Source organism: Lactuca serriola, chromosome 9, assembly GCF_051521515.1.
Source record: "Lactuca serriola cultivar US96UC23 chromosome 9, Lser_US96UC23_V15, whole genome shotgun sequence".
NCBI lineage: Eukaryota > Viridiplantae > Streptophyta > Magnoliopsida > Asterales > Asteraceae > Lactuca > Lactuca serriola.
Window position 1 is genome coordinate 43,153,999 of NC_136416.1, and position 18,560 is coordinate 43,172,558.

General features: G+C 35.3%; 1 long non-coding RNA gene and 1 pseudogene across 1 annotated transcript; both read right to left on the reverse strand.

Moving 5' to 3' along the window:
• Positions 1–2,921: 2,921 nt before the first annotated feature.
• Positions 2,922–7,414, reverse strand: LOC145075627 (uncharacterized; annotated as a pseudogene).
• Positions 7,415–8,635: 1,221 nt separating this feature from the next.
• LOC145077256 (uncharacterized) lies at positions 8,636–9,689 on the reverse strand. The gene is made up of 2 exons (XR_013693054.1): positions 9,453–9,689; positions 8,636–9,319 (listed from the first exon to the last, which is right to left on the reverse strand). It is a non-coding gene; the product is annotated as an uncharacterized LOC145077256 (long non-coding RNA).
• Between the last annotated feature and the right edge of the window lie 8,871 nt (positions 9,690–18,560).

An 18,560-nucleotide genomic window follows, 5' to 3' on the forward strand; every position in this document is an offset into this window, starting at 1 on the left:
AAAAGAATTGAAGGATAATAGATAGGAAAACATAAAACACATGAATGCATGTAGAAAAACCTAGATAGGAAAACAAAACCAAATGTGGTCAGATGTTTGTAACTTTAGTGAAATCCCTAAATACCCAGGTGGATTAAACTTACAACACGTCATAGAATATTGCCTCGCACCGGATCTTTTATCATCATCACACAAAAGCATACCAACCCAAGAACGAAAGTACAAAATACAGAAAATCGAGAACCGATTTCCTGTAGCAGTGCACAGAGAGAAGCGAAATACAAATGTTTCTTTCAATGGAGGTATAGCCAAAGAGATAAAGGTAGAGGTGGTGGTTTTCTTGAAGAAGTGGAGGCGAAACAAATTGTACTGTTGGACATGCACCCATCAAAAATAAGACAAACCGTTTAATACATATGATATTAGTGGAAGCAAACTGTAATTTTAAGAAAAAAGTTGGGCAATTCCGACAGATAACAAAGTGTATTGTTGCTAAGTTTTTTCAATATATATATATATATATATATATATATATATATATATATATATATATATATATGCTTAGATTATTCTATTCTAACTAATTATTGTGGGGATATCTGATATGAGAATGATAAAGAAAATATGTTGTTTGATAATATAAATACGTTCAATCTTACATAACTATTTTCATTAACACATATTCTCACTAATTAAATCGTTTATAAGGTTATTATACACTTATTATTATTATTCTCATTTCTGTCAGAATGTTTGTAAAAATGTTTATTGGGTCGTATTCTGTCAGAATGAAAATGAGTGAAAAATGATGTGTGATAACAAAAATAAATAATAATTATCGAAAATGCATGAAAATGACGATATTTTTGTAAGGTTGAACATATTTGCATTGCTAAACAACTTATTATCTTAGTAATTCTCATAGCATACGATATCCGCACAATAATTAGTTAGAATAGTTGAACTTAACTCTATCTCTCTCTCTATCTCTCTCTCTCTCTCTCTCTATCTATCTATCTATCTATCTATCTATATATATATATATATATATATATATATATATATATATATATATATAACGTTAGGTTCATGTGAGACGGTTTAATTATATGAGACCGTGAGACGCAATCCTAACCACTCATTTTGTAGATAAAAAAACATTTTTAAAATGCAAAATAATTGAAAATTTTCGAAAAAAAATTTCAAATATTATTTTCCTCATTTATATTTTCCGAAAAACAAAAAAAACCAAAAAATAAATAATAAATAAATAAATAAAATATCTTATTTTTACATATTCTAGTAGAATATTATAATATTTTACATATCTGCCAAATCTAGTAGAATATTCTAACATTCTAAAAATCACATTACAATATTTACAGTGTAATATTTTATTAGAATATTTCATGTATTTTTTACAAAAAAAAAAAAACAGTAATTTTTTTTATTTTTTTATGTTACTTTTATTTTTTTTTAATTAATTAAAGTGACAAAAATAATAATTAACAAAAGAATTTTCGGATTTTTTATTTTATTATGCATTTTAAAATTATTTTAAATTTGACCTCACGGTCTCACAAAATTAGCATGATCTCAAATGAACCTGAACATATATATATATATATATATATATATATATATATATATATATATATATATATATTAACGTACCTTATTACTTAATTTTTTGCTCAATTTTAGCGAAATTCGTATTATATCCATTCTCATAGTTTTGAATTAATCGGATCGTTCTCATAATCGAATTTTTGGATTGGTTTTTCTCTAAAACTACAGATTAGCATAGGCGGGTACCCGCCTAATTTTGTGAGAACCGGCAGTTTCTGGAAAGTTAGAACCGAAACCGGAATAGGTCTTGGCAGATCTTAAATTTTTGGAACCGGCAGTTCCATTTCAGGAGCGGGTAACCCAGTTACATCAAGTTTATTAAATTTTCTCAATAAACCGCAATTTAATTCGGTCCAAATCGAAACAATTCGGACCAAAGTCAGGCAAAACCGAACCAATATATTCTAAACCGGTCTAAATAACACACATTTGCATACTAAATGCTAATATATATATATATATATATATATATATATATATATATATATACACACACACACACACACACTAAATGAGTTCATTCCTTGGAGGTAGCTCCGTGGAATGGATCTTGAGTTTTTTATACCCTGATTTATTTATGATTTTATCATTCCGTGGAGCTACAGTGGATTCCGCGGAGCCCTCATAGCTTACCTCCGCAGAATCCATGTCTATACCCGAAAATCCAATTTTTTGTGTCTATATTTTGAAATTCAACCCCAAAAAATGTCTATAGCCGGTATTTTCCTTTGATTCTTTCTTCTTTTGCTGAACAAACTCATCAGCATGAGTGACCCATTAGACTATCCCCATTAGCAACCCAACTCAATCCAACTTTTCAATACAAAACTAATTTCTCTCTCTTCTATCTATACAATCCATTACAATCCAATTTTTTTACAACCATTAGCAACCCAACCCAAACTCATTTTTCCTTAAAAAATATAATTTCTTTTACTAAAAACTACTATAAATATTAAAATTAAATATTTTATTTTGAAACAAATAAATTATTTATTTTAAGCATGAAATTATAAAATAATAAAAAAACTAGATAAAAAATTATTTTACATTCATGAAACATACTTAATAAAATAGATAAAGTAAGTTACAAGTACGGAAGATGCAAACTACTTCATTATTCTTCAGTGTTGAATTTTTTTCCATATATGCTCAATCAAATCGTCTTTTAGAGCGTTATGAGCATCTTTATTGTGAAGTTGTGCCCTGTTGGTCATATAACTGGATAAATCTGCAACTCGTTGAGTAGAGTATTCAAATGATTGTTCGTCTTCTGTTGTTATAAATTCGGATTAATCATAATAATGAAGGTATATGTGTCGTTCATCCTCAACTATCATATTATGAATGATGATACATGCAATCATAATTTTGCCCGTCATATATTTGTCCCACACAAGATAAGGGCGATGAAGAAATGTAAAACAAGCTTGTAAAACTCCAAATGCTCGTTCAACATCCTTTCTAGCAGCCTCTTAATGTTCAGCGAACAACTTGTGTTTTCGAAGTTGTGGAGAACTTATTGACTTGACAAAGGCAGCCCATGAAGGATATATGCCATCAGTGAGATAATAAGCCATATGATTTTTCGATCATTCACAATGTAACTCACCTTTGGTGCTCGACCTGCAAAGACATCATCAAAAAGAGAAGATCTTTGGAGGACATTAATGTCATTGCATGAACCCGATGTTCCGAAGAATGCATGTCATATCCATAAGTCATACGATGCAACAGCTTCCAAAATTATTGTTGTCTTACCACTTCTACCTGCATATTGTCCAGCCCAAGCGGTGGGACAATTTTTCCATTCTCAGTGCATGCAGTCAATACTGCCTACCATACCTGGAAATCCACATTCTTCTCCAACATGGAGCAGTCGTGCCAAATCATCTTAATTGGGCCGTCTAAGGTACTCTTCACAAAAGCATGAAATAACACCTTCCACAAACTTTACAAGAGCATCCCTTGTTACAGTCTCACTCATTCTTAAATATTCATCATGTGCATCTGCTAATATCCCATATGCCAACACCCGCATAGCTCCGATACATTTTTGTAATGGTAAAAGACCTTGTCTGCCTGTAGCATCACGTCTTTGTAGAATATATCGGCCATTGGCTGGAACAGCTTCCACTATACGGAGAAATAGTGGTTTTCGCATTTGAAATATACCTCGAAATTTTTCTTCACCATACGACGGGTTGTCAACAAAGTAGCCTTTCACCAAACGTGTCTCACCCTGCTCATGTTCCTGATCATAATACCTCCTTCTTGTTCTTGGGTGATCTCTGTCACAACTAGCATTTTGCTAGGAAATTTTTTGCTCATGTAAACGCTATCTATGATAATACTTGTAACTCTAACTTGATGATATGCATTATGTTCATTTTAATGACAACAAATTCAATCAAGGTTCACCCAGTAAAGTTCAAAACTTTATACAAAACATTTTAGAAAGTCAATTGGGAGTGGAAAACCCTAAAAATCCCGGTTCAAGTTCATTATGGACTAGGATTTTCTTATTGGGCCTAATGGACCAATAAGCATTCAATTTGACTAACTTGGGCTTAGAACCCTTAAATGGGTTCTATTTGGACCCACATTCATAAAAAATAACATTTTGGGCCATATGGGCCTAAAATGGATTGGTTTACCTCTAATGGGCTTAGTTGGGCCATAAATTATTCCATTTACCTTAATGGACCTTAAACCACCTAATGGACTTTTATTGGGCCGTGAACCATCCTAAGGACCTAATGGGCCGAAAAATATTATTGGGCCTATGAAATTCGAATAAAGCCAAAGTTGGGCCCAAAACCATTTCACCTTCATCTTATCAAGCCCATTTTCAGCCCATATTCACATATATATATATATATGCTTATTTGATAATAAAAAAATGGATGGAGGATGGATTAGGCTCATGACAGCACATAATTACTTAACATATATCTAGAAATCACATACATCTATGAAGCTTATTATCCTCCATGAAAAAATCACTCCTCCCCTCTCTTCGTAATACTCTCGGCCGAGAGCATACCCAAACACACACACACACATACTTTCAAACTCTCTCAAATATACTCTCAAGAACATCTTCCCATTCCTCTCAAAATTTTCGAGATTGTGAGCATTTCCAAGAAGGTTTTTCACTAATATTATCATCTTGGGTAAGTTCTTATTTAGATCTACAGGTTAACTTCTTGAATTCATCAAAAATCTCTTCTTAACCCACATTATTTCATGATCTATACTCTATAACTTAATAGAACTCAAGATCAACTCAAGGGAAGCTTGCTAGGACCGAAACCTCACTCTTTTCTTCTTCAAACCGAGAACAACAAGCAAGGTGAGTTCATACCCCCTTGTTTTCAGTTTTCATATATTTTTGGGGGAGAATATAAGTTTCATGTGATAGATCTAAGTATTGTGCATGTTATGTGTGTGTTTATTGTGAAAATATGGTTAAATATTCTAGATCTCGAAAACTATAGTAAAAATGGTTTAGTTTGTTAACTAAAATACTCAAAACAACACTCTTTAAGGGTGAAAATGTTAAACATGCATGCTTGTTGAATAAAATTACAATAAACCATGTTTAAGGACTATATTTGTCAAACAAACAAAAAATGACTTTTTATGACATACACGGTTTTCATGAGGACAAAAAGAGGCATTATATTCCAAAAATGAACTTTTATGTTATTTTGATACTAAAGGGACCATAAATGAAAATTTTTGCATAATGGGCCTTTAAATGGGCTTTACGGCTTTCTTGGGCCCAAAGTGAAAAATATTGAATTTGGTGGACCAAAAATGTCATTATATGTAAACTTGAGCCTAAAATGAGAAACTCACCATTTAACGGTTAAAAATGACACTTATTTCTAAATAGGGCCAAAAATATAAAATTTATGGAATTTGGGCTGAAAATGTAATTTTTACAAGATAAGGGCTGGAAATGTCATTTATTATGGAATAAGGGCTGAAAATGTTAATGAATGTATTTTTGGACCGAAATTGTAAATTATTTTATAATTGGGCCGAAAATACAAAGTTTCATAATTTAGTTGGCTAAAATGTTATTTTTATCAAAAAGGACCAAAAATGTCATTTTAGGTGAAATAAGTGCTTAAATGTATTATTTAAGTCCTAAGGGACCTAAAGAGTCAATTTTGTTGAAAATAAGCCCAAATTGTAAAGTTACAACTTAATGGGCTAAAAATTTCCATTATAATAAAAATTAAGCATTTTACGTCTTTTTGATAAATATTTAAACTCAAATAAAAATGACATAACGAACAAAAACAAATTACAATGATTACATGTTTATTGGGCCTAATAACCACTATACATGCTTATTGGGCATTCGTGGTCCAATTGCATGTTTATTGGGCCCAATTCATTCTTTACATGTCTATTGGGCCTTAGTGACCCAATTACATGCTTAATGGGCCGAAATCACCTTTTACATGTTTATTGGGCCTTGGTGGCCATTTACAAGTTGATTGGGCCTGGACTACTCATTATATGCTTAATGGGCCTTAAAGTGTCCTTTTGCATACTTAGCAAGCCTGGAAATAACTTACATGCCTAATGGACCACAGTTGTCCCTTTTCCATGTTGGTTGGGCTTTGTCTATTCATATAAATTCTTAATTGGTATGTGCAAGAATCTAAATTCATATACATCTTATATCGTGAAACTCGAATAATTATACATTAACAATTAGGATCTAGTGAGACATGTCGGTTGACACCACTGAGTGTATGATCGTAGCCTGTAGTTATAACCAGAGTCTCTTGGAGGGAGAGTGAGAGTTTGTGTATAGATCTATACGGGGGTGACTCCCTCACACCTGAGTTGTTCGCTAAAGTTAGACTAGGCCAGTCTAGGGTGACAAACCTTAACTTCAACAAACCGGCGTTTGGAAAATGCCAAGACAGGCGAATTAGTCCCAATCAAGCATGGTTATAACGACTCACATAGAGATCATTATCATCATAACATTACGAAAATTAGAACATTAATCATGTCAATACAAATCATATATACATCAATACATGGTCTTAGGGTTTAAGACCACAACACATTTATAATCAAAAAATATCGGATTTTCTAGGGAAATACTATTATTCAATTACCTTCTATTTACAACAGAAAGAATACAAAGAATTTCTGGATTGCATATCTATACATATTTTACAATGGAATTCACACATGCATTTATCCTTGACTATTACATCATTTTTCAGACTCTTTACAGAAAATATCGAATTTTCTGGGTTTTACAAATAATACAAAGACTTTCATTCAAACATGCTTATAAACTCACCAACATTATATATGTTGACCGTTTTCAAATTAACTTGTATTCTCAGGTAACCGTTAAGCAGAGAAATTCTCAAGTATAGGAATTTATTTTGTGTAATGTCAATCATCATACAATTAATATTTTGTAATATGTAACCTAAGACAATGTACTTGATGTGAACAATACCAATTGTATTATGTAATGTTTGGTGATGATTGTGTTATGTTTCATGTATATTCATTGTGATGATATTTCAATTTATAGTCACACGAGCCCTCGGACGTTTCCGCCGTCTGGTTTGAGGGTGTGACAATCTCTTACGCTCATATTTGGTATGCCTATGAGTAACTCACTCATGATAACATCAAGTTGTCGATTATGTTGAACAAATTGTGCTTCCCATTCATCATATTCATTCACATCTGATGAACCGAAACCATCTGATGAGTTTGCATTATGAGACATTTTTCAAATAGATTAGAAATGAAGAGTGAAATGAAGAGTTAAAGGTAGACCTTGATTTTTTTTGTGCTACCACCACTTTCTTCATCATCCACTTCATATTCAAGACGTGATCGTGTTGCATCATGATCTACCTGTAGATCCCATTTTCGATGCTTACACATAACCTTATTAAAACAATCGTGTCATTGAACTTGCTTACACTTGTCTCATATAACTTATGAGCTTCATTCTCAACATCTTTCATACTCATTCCACTTTTTCTTTTTCTATATGCTTCTCGATAAACACAAACCCATTTTCTAGCACTTTTATTAAGTCATTTATAATGACCTTTCATTTGAGCTATGTTCCTATTACCAAGCTTTCCTGGGTTTTCTGCTTGATTTGCATCATATAGCTCCTTCACTTGTGCCCATATTGATGTTTTCTTGTGGTTTTTTCCACGACGCTTGATGTGTATTTTTAATGCACTGGTTTTTTATTTATAATTCTTATTTTATCGCATCTAAACCACACCTTACAGGCAGTTCACCTGATCGAGTATAGTATAGCTTTGATAAGCAAGGATGTCGAACACAAGGGGAACGGTAGTGAATTAATTTAAAATATTTGATTATAGGTTACAAAACACACGAAAGGAATAAAGAAATGTTTATTAAATCTCAAACGAATAACTAATAACAATTCTCGATAAACTGACAGGAATACAAATTTTTTTAGGTACTTTGATTTAGATAAATTACTTCCTAAATTAATGGCTAACTACTGATACAATGGATAATTATTCATTATTCACCGATTCCTAATATGACTAGTGTCATGGTAACGACTGCTAATCCTTTGATTTCAACACAATTATTAACTCATTGATCAAGTGAACAAACAATCATGCAAATCAGTATTTGGTTCGTATTAAGCAAGATTTGATCTTATTTAACTCTAATAGTCTTAGAAGTTAAATCATGCAGCGAATGGTCATTCTACTCATGCACACACATTAAAGTTCATTACTTTATTTCCTAACCCTAGGTTTTGGTCAAAACTCTAGTCATAATCACCAATGGTCATTGGACAACTATGATTCAAACTAACATAGCTAGATGGTCATCTAAACTTTATTAATTCAGCAATAAAAAACCAAACAACAATCTTTAACACATATGGATCTTCAATAAAACTTGACAAAATAACTTAAATAAGAATAAATAATCCAAATAGCAATTAAACCAATAATTCGAAGATTCATTTAGTCATAAGCACAAAGTAAAAGGTTTTAACACCTAAATCAGAAAGTAACATACAATGGCATCACAATGGAATGCAAACATGGTCACGATAACAAAACACATGATTATCGACATGAATCTGCTCTCCAATCCCTTAGATCTTCTCTCATGTCAGCTTAACGGCCTTCCGTCCGCCTTTTAGACCCTCTAAACAGCAGCTATGAAGATTTCTTGTCGCACAAGTCGAAGTGGAATATCATCGATTACAAAAACGGTGGAATGATATGGGGTATTTATAGTTGATGGAGATGGATTTATATGGAATATTAGAGTTGGATTCAAATGAGGAAACTAATGGTGGCTTAGGGATTAAGCAAATAAAAATAAGATAAGTGGTGCTTGGGGAATAAGTAACTTGGAGGGAATTTTCGTCCAGCTTTTATGCTTCATCTTCAAGACCGATTTTGGATAAGATAAGTTTCGAATTAGTCAAATATCCCAATCACATAAGTCGTAATAAATTTCGTCTAGTTTTCAGAACATTTTGAATCTCGTCAATTGGACTTATGAGTCATCAGATATTCAAGAAACACTGAAGAGGGGTCAATCTGTCAGCAATATCTTTTTTGCATCTTTTCAGCTCCATTCTCTTCATTTTGCATTCCAGCTCCCATTTCTACTGTAATTGAATATTTCAAAGCATATTAAGTATCTTTTAGTTCTAAATAACATAAAAACATAGTATAAAATAATAAGAAAACATCATAAATATATGCATAAAATAGACGTTATCAACGCTTATCTTTACTAACGATGCAATATGTTGACATTAAAATGACATCTTCATCAGCATCCCATTTATTGCCTCTTAGGTTTTTTCCGGTATTTTGTGAGGTTTGAATATTTTCATTGACAGGGAATTGATTGATATTTGGGAAATTTTGAGAGCTTTCATAACCTTGAAAGTTTTCATAATCTTGAAAATTGTCAAGATTTAAAATGAAATTTGGATCCATGATATCAAATAAATAAAAAGGTTTAGAAATGAAGAGTTAAGATGAGATATGAAGTATATCAATATTATACTCTATTTATAGAGAAAAAATCATGAATTTTAGTATTGTTTTTTAATTTTTTATTAAGATAATGTTGGATTTCCAAAGATAATAACTCTTATCTAAAAATCTAAAAAAAATATACAACTACCCTTTCATTGTTAAACACGTGGCAATAAAGTTTTGGTGAACTTTTGTGAACCTGGGTCGTCCATGTGGCCTAGGCCACAGATTTACATTTAATTTTCTTTTTTTTTAATTAAAAAGTGTGATCCGCTCGTCCATGTGCACCGATAGGGGTAGTCTTAGTGATGACCATCTTGAACCTGTTACATTGTTGATTACGTGGATGAGAAGCTATCCTGATAGTCTAATTTTTCCTTTTCTCTGTTATTTGAGAGCTCCACCCACTAGATCTGCCATAAAATGGCTTTTGCAGAACATGTCTTCCTTTTGAAGAACCAAAACAAACAATACCTCTTATGAAGACAACATGAGAGAGAGAGAGAGATGATAGTAGAATTTGACCTTTCTCTTTTGGATGAAAGTCATGATGTAAATCAAACCAATAGACGTGCAAGGAAACCGACAAATAATATTGAAAATTATATGTCGATTAGTTGCAAATAATAGATCCAATTATTATTAATATGTTTACCAAGTTTCGTCCAGAAACCAGATCAATCCTTCTCAATTAGGTCCGGTTATAAGAAATTTAGAAGAAGACTGTCCTGTTGTTTGACGAAATTAAACACAAGACAGAAAAATAAAACCGACCTATGGATGGTTGATCTCGAACTTGAAATAACTGCATGGATCGGACTCCTGTCCTTAAAGGTTTTTACTTTACTTCTACTGGCTGTAAGCAACAGATTTAAACTCCAAGATTTATTGCAGATCTATCGATTTTCCAACAGCACTGGAAATCGATAAACACAAAACGAATACTCGGAAACGGAAGAAAAAATGCAGAGAGTGGAGAGAGCTTCAATTTTTCGTGAGTGGTCAATACGGCTCCTAGGGAGCAGTATTTATAGGTGTCGAAACACTAAGAGGCATGAAACGGGCCCCTAGAAACCCTAGGGCGATGACTTGCTCTCAAAGCAATTCGTTTTCTGATCCTTCTAGAATATTCTGCCACCTTATCCACGAAGTCAACATTGGTCAACCGTTAGACCGGATCGGTCAAACCGACTTGACTCGAACTCCCAAAAATGAAAGCTCCTCAACCACTGATGCGTCATGCAAAGTACGCCTAAATCGCGTACTCGCGGCGTCGGCTAGTGCTAGGCTAGGCTAGGTGCGGGTGGGCTTGGCCCATTCCTTTGATCTACTAAAGCCTTTGGTGGATTATCAAGGAAATAAGCTTATAAACCCTTTAAAAGTTTCTCCCCCCCCCCCCCCCCCCCCAATGTGGGATAGAGGAAACTTGCAACTTTTCCTCTAAAATTTCCAACAGTCAGTAATAAAGTCATGCTTTAAACACCACTCTTTTTAAGCAAACTTCGAGTTGTCAACATCACACTTTTATTTAAGATTCACAAGCAGGCCCATATGACGAAAATACCCACGCAATAATTTGACAAAAATGCCCTTGCTAGCCTTTGCTTTATGAAGCCTGATGTGGAGACATGATTCACTTATGAATTCCTTCTCTTGGAACATGAAAACACATAGGGCACTGTTCACATGTGTGAAGAATGAAAATTGATCGACATAAATGCTTTATCACAAGACCAAGCCAAATAAACCTGCAACATTAGACTTTTTTTTTAAAAGCTAATTAAATAATGCTTTGAAAAACAAAATTATACATATACTTTTATTTAAATAGAAAAAACAATAAAAAAATTATTTATTTTACAAAGAAAGAAAGACTACAAAAATATGAGCTTGAAAATTTTGGAGTCTTTCTCATTTATTAAAACTTAATAAGTGGTTTTAGGAACCCAAATGAATTTGGGTGGTTGTACATACCTTACTTTTTCAACATGTCTTTGATCAAATGAAAAACTATCAGTTTGAGGTTTTAGATCACTCTTCTTCTTTCTTGGAGACTTTTGATTGTAATGATTCTTTCTAATTACATTTTATGGCTTTGTTTCAGACTTTTGAGGCGAATTCTTGGGAACCTAAACTTGCTTCATCTTCCTTGGTTCTAGAGAAGGCTTCTTTGGAATCCATATATTCTTTGGCTTTGAGTGACTCAACTTCCTTTTCTTTTTATGTTTTATCTTGTATAAATAATTATTGAAACACGAACATACATTAGGGAACTTACCGACATGAGATCTTTTGATGTCTGGGGTTGGAGTTGGATTTTGAGTCCTGATAGGGTAAGATGAATTCTTCACAGCTTGAGATATCTTGAAAATGCCAAAAGTTTTGTCAGCGTGAACAAACTTATCCGTGTCAGCTAATTTGTCACCGTGTGAAGTCTTGACAGTACAAGACTTCTTGGTAGTGTGAACTGAAGTCACTTCAATGTGAGGTGAAACTGAGGGAGTATGAGCATCTTGTGGTCTCTCAACGTGAAGTTTATCAGCATGAGAGCAACCACGTTGTTCATCAGGGTGAAAACAAGGGTGTCTTGATGATGAAGTCTTTTCAGGTACATCTTCTATGTGAACACTAATAGATAAAAAAAAACTTTTCTTCTTCACATCTTTTTCTTTTAACTTCCCCTTCAAATCAGATATCTCCTTCTCCCTTTCAACCAGCTTCTTCTTCAACACTTCAATATCATCTTGGTTCTGATTGATGATTTTGTCTTTCAGATCAAGTTCAACAATGAAGAACATAGATAGAGGAGCCTTTGGATCATACATTAGATATGAAAAACATCATAGAGGGATTGCAATTATTTCTCTTTTATTTTTCAAACTATTATGTTTTTCTTCTACACCAAGAACACTTGTATCTTTGTTGATTCTTCCAATTAAGAATTTTTTTGATGGGTTTGAGCCATAAGAATATTCCTATGTGCACAAGCAAACCCTAATACTTGGATCTAGGTTTCTCTAATGAACATGCTTTTCATCCAAGACTTGCAAACCCTAGATCTAGACTAAACAATTCAAAATTGACATAATAGAATAGATCTAGATGATTACCTCTTCTTGAAAGCTTGAATCTTGTTATCCTTGGAGCTTAGAGTCACAAATGTCACTCCTCTAATGGATTACAAAAACCAAGAAGATAGAGGATGATTTGGAGAGAGGTTGTAGGCACAAAATCAGCTCCAAGAACTCCTTAGGGTTTCTGGTATCCTTTTTCTGTAGCCCTTGGGGTCTTTAAATACTTAAGCTGCTAGGGTTACAGCCTGAAACCCTAATTGGATAACTTAGGCCTTAAGCAGTCCAAAGGATCCTTCCAGAATAAGGCTTGGACGAATTCAAGGAGTCCATACACCTTAATTTCGTCCACCCTATGATCCATAAGGATCCACAGCCCAAAACCAACTATCACACAATTGACAGTTTCAGTCCCTTTTATTTAATTAATCTCTTTTAGTCACAGAATTAATTCTTAATTAATTCTTGTCTAATATTAATTAAACTGTATGATTTCTCCTTTAATATATTAATCATATAATATATTAATAAATCATAACAACCTCTTGATTTATAAATCATCCTATCATGTTGCTTTGGTGAAGGCAACCCCAAAGGACCATGCACAACCGGTTCAAGTACTTACCAAATATAGTTACGGGCTTAGACTCTAATCCAACAGTCTCCCACTTGGATAAGTCTAGTAAGTATAAATTTAAGCACAATCCGACTAGCAATCGTAGCTCTCAAAGACACTGTCGAGCTCTGATCTTATCATCAACCTGTCCTTTAGATAAGGGATCGTATAGTCCTCTGTTCTAAATATCGTGCGGAAAATTACATGGAACATAGTCATATTTATTGTCCAGCAGTTTGTTTCTCGATCTCTGATTCGTTTGACATAGAACTTAATTGAACACATCAATTCAGTCATGACCGGGCCCGACACATAAGTCAAAACAAATCATCGAGGGACCCTGATATCGCTTTTATCCTCTTAGGATAAAAGGAACAGATAAACTTTGACTTATATGCATTTATTACTCACTAAACAAATCATACACAACAATGTGTTTTATAACATCAAGTTACTAATGCATTTTCGCATTATCAATGCATAACCAATTACCAAACAATAAACATATATCTAGGTTTTAAGACCATATGATATTATCGTCTTGCGATCACTCGAGATAAATTCCATGAAGTGATTCCAGCAAGCGAGGGTTTATTCCAATGCTCAAATCAAACTCATAAGCACTCATGAACGTTGTAGCAAGCTTTTTCTATGTCTAATACATTTTAGACAATCTACACACCTATTCATGAAAGTCTTCATTCATACCTACTTCCAACATATGAACAACTGTGGACGGTTCGAATAATTCTTATTATTCCGGAAGTCAAAACATGCAAAAAAGATTGAAACAATAGGTAAACAATTAATATAAGACAGTAACATTACTAATTAATAATACCCTTTTATTTAATCATCAAATGTTAATTACAGTTTATCTATTACATGTTTCTAAACTATCTAATCTAAACTAATATCGTCCTTCAGCCCGATGCTCCTAGCGTGCTGCAAGTGCTTAACCCTGCTCAGTCCCTTCGTAAGTGGATCTGTTGGGTTATCCTCTGATGATACCCTCTTTACTACGAGGAGTCCTTCTTCCACCCGATGTCGAATAAAATGATATTTTATGTCGATATGTCGAGATCTGCCGTGATCCCTCGGTTTCTTGGTCAAGGTAACCGCTCCTACATTATCACAGAAAATTTCCATGGGCTCCTTTATGGTTGGCATAACTCCAAGGTCTCCAATGAAGTTCTTCAACCATATCGCCTCCTTTGATGCTTCGCTCGCTGCAATGTACTCTAATTCGCACGTTGAATCAGCTACTATCTCTTGCTTGGAACTTTTCCAAGTCACTGCTCCTCCATTAAGGGTAAAGACCCATCCCGACTGCGAACGGTAGTTGTCTCTGTCGGTCGGAAAACTGGTGTCACTTTACCCTCACACCTTTAAGTCATCACTCCCTCCGAGGACTAGAAACCATTCCTTGGTCCTCCGAAGGTACTTAAGAATGTTCTTGACTGCGGTCCAATGCGCTTTGCCAAGGTTCCATTTATATCTACAGACCATGCTCAAAGCGAAGGCCACATCAGGGCGAGTACAAGTTATAGAATACATAATTGAGCTAACTGCGGAAGCATACGGTACTCGGCTCATTTCTGCTATCTCGACTTCGGTACTCTGGCATTGAGTCTTACTCAACTTGGCATTGCTTTGGATCGGTAACTCTCCCTTCTTCGAATTTTCCATACTAAAACGTTTTAGTACCTTGTCCAACTAAGTATTTTGAATAAGTCATATTAGTATCTTACTTCTGTCTCTCACTATCCTTATTCCCAAAATATAGAAAGCCTCTCCGAGGTCCTTCATAGCGAAGCACTTCCTGAGCCAGAACTTAACCTCCTGCAGTTTCGGGATGCTGTTTCCTGTGAGTAGTATGTCATTGACATACAATACGAGGAAGCTAACTATACTCCCACGGGATTTGACATATACACATGATTCATCCTCGCTTCGTAGAAACCTAAACTCTTTGACTTTCTCGTCGAAGCAAAGATTCCATTTGTGAGACGCTTGCTTAAGTCCATAAATGGACTTCTCAAGCTTGCACACTCTATTGGGATGCTTCGCATAGACAAAACCCTCTGGCTGAGCCATGTAAACATCCTCAGCCAACTTTCCATTAAGTAAAGCGGTTTTGACATCCATTTGTCATATTTCATAATCATGAAATGCAGCAATGGCCAGCATCACCCTAATAGACTTTATTTTGGCAACCGGTGAGAAGGTTTCATCATAGTCAACTCCGAGAGTTTGAGTAAAACCCTTCGCGACCAATCGCGCCTTATATGTGTGCACATTCCCATCCATGTCGACTTCTTCTAGAGGATCCACTTACACCCGACCGTCTTACGTCCGGGCACATGGTCAACCAAATTCCAAACTTGGTTGTCATACATGGATTGAATCTCGCTGTCCATCGCCTCTTTCCATTTTGCAGACTCCGGGCCTACCATGGCTTCCTTATAGTTGTTAGGTTCATCCAAATTTATTAGTGTACTATCACTAATATACGTGTCCCCTTCTGTAGTAATATGAAAACCATATAACTGGGGTTGAACTCTAACTCTTTCGGAATGTCTAAGAGGTAACGACTCGTCAATTGGTTCAATCGGAGTTTCCTCCTCGGGTTGAGTGCCAACGTTAGAGGTTCCTTCATTGCTCGATTCTTGAATCTCTTCAAGATCGATTTGCCTCCCACTGTCCCCTTGGCTTATGAGTTCTCGCTCTCGGAAAACCCCTTTCCTCGCAACGAAGACAACATTGTCACTCGGTCTATAGAAGAGATATCCAAAGGATTTCTGCGGGTAGCCGATGAAAATACACCGCTAACTACGAGGTTCAAGCTTGTTGTGAGTCTCTCGTCTTACGAAATCCTCACAACCCCAAACCTTTATATGTGCCAACGAGGGAGCCTTCCCTGTCCACATCTCGTGAGGTGTTTTTAACACCTTCTTCGTAGGGACTAAGTTAAGGATATGGTCGGCAGTATCTAAGGCGTACCCTCAAAATGAGATAGGTAGTGAAGCACGACTCATCATGGAACGAACCATGTCCAACAAGGTTTGATTACGCCTCTCAGCCACACCGTTCAACTGCGGTGTCCAAGGTGGCGTCAATTACGAAACAATTTCGCATTCCTTAAGATAGTCATGGAATTCAAGACTTAGGTACTCTCCTCCTCGATCGGATCGAAGCATCTTGATTTTCCTGCCCAACTGATTCTCCACTTCTTATTTAAACTCTTTGAACTTTTCAAAGGTTTCCGACTTGTGCTTGATTAAGTAGATATATCCATATCTGCTATAATCGTCAGTAAAAGTTACGTAGAAGCGGCTCGCATCCCTTGTGGTTGATCTAAAGGGCCCACACACATCGGTGTGTATGAGATCCAATAGACCCTTACCCCTCTCACAAGTGCCAGTGAAGGGTGACTTAGTCATCTTTCCAAGTAAACAAGACTCGCACATGTCATCGTCCCTAAGGTCGAATGACTCCAACACTCCATCCTTTTGGAGTTGGGCTATGTGTTTCTTGTTAACATGTCCAAGACGATAATGCCACAAGCATGCTTTATCCAAACCATTGGATGAATCAACACACAACACATCATTTCTTAAGTTATCTACAACCATCACAGTTTCATATATTCCATTACAAGGCAATGCTTCAAAATAAAATACACCATTAAGATAAGCATTAATAGAACCCTTTTCATTATCAAATGAATATCTAAAACCTTGTCTATATAAACCATGAAATGAAATGATGTTTCTTGCCATATCTGGTGAATAGCAACAATTGTCTAAATCTAATCCTAATCCACTATTAAGCATTAAAGAATAAATTCCGATCTTAGTGATAGACAACGATCTTCTGTTTCCCATGATCAAATTTATCTTCCCATGATCCACATCCCTATATCTTCTTAGGCTCTGCAAATCAGAACAAATGTGAAAACCACATCCTGTATCAAGTACCCAAGAAATGGAATGTGATGAATCATTAGATTTAATTATGTAAATACCTGCGTAAGATGGCTTGATCTTTCCATCCTTGATGGCTTGCAGATATTATGGGCAGCTTCTCTTCCAATGCCCTATTTTGTGGCAGTGGTGGCACTCTGCCTCCTTCGAGCTAGAGTTAGGTTTAGCAGAACCAACTTTGGTTCCACTATAAGAGGTACCATCTTTGGGGTTTACCCTTGTGGTTGCTCTTTGAGGGAGCCTTCCTCTTCTTACCCCTCCCTTGCCTAATTTCCAAAACAGGGGAAGCGGTTGGAGTGGGAGTTGATGCAACAGACTTATCCTTGAGATTGCTTTCAACAGTCCTAAGCAATCCTTGAAGCTTGCTCAAGGTGACCTCTTCCTTATTCATATGGTAGGTCATGCAGAACTAGTTGTAGCAGGGAGGCAGGGAGTGAAGGATGATGTCAATCGCCAGCTCTTCATCAAAGTTAACATTCAACTTGAGAAGACGATCAACATATCTCTGCATCTTTTGTAGATGAGCGGTAAGGGACTCTCCACTGCCCATTCGGGTAGTGATCGTTGAAGTGATGATCTCATACCTCTCTTGCCTCGCACTTTGGTGGTACCGGTCCAGCAGGTCTTGATGCATCTCATAGTGATACATGTCCTCATAGGACTTTGGAGTTCAGAAGTCATTGTCGCTATCATGATGCAATGGACTTTCGTGGCATCACACTCGTGGGCCTCAAAGGCAGCGATCTCTTCGGGAGTAGTTGTGTTCATGGCGATCTCCTTCAGCTCCTTGTCTAGGACATACTCTTTGTCTTCATAACGGGTGACCATTCTAATGTTACGGATCCAATCGTTGAAATTGTTTCCATCGAATATCACCCTCCCACACAAGTTCATGAGTGAGAAAGAGCCGGAGGAACTCGAGCCTGAAGTGTTGTTGTTGCTCATGTTCGACATCTGAAAAGGAAAAGAACAAAGTTTGATTAGAAATGAATCCCTAATTAAACACCCAAAATGAGAAATTAGGGCTAGGATCCAACAACATTATTTACATATTAGAAAAGGGATGTCGTAGTCTAACATGCAAATAACTTGAAGGTAAGTGAATGACGATTCACTAATTCTCCATCATGAAAAATGAAAAGAAGATTAAGTTTTAAATGTATTGAAAACTCCTATTCTTTTGAGATTC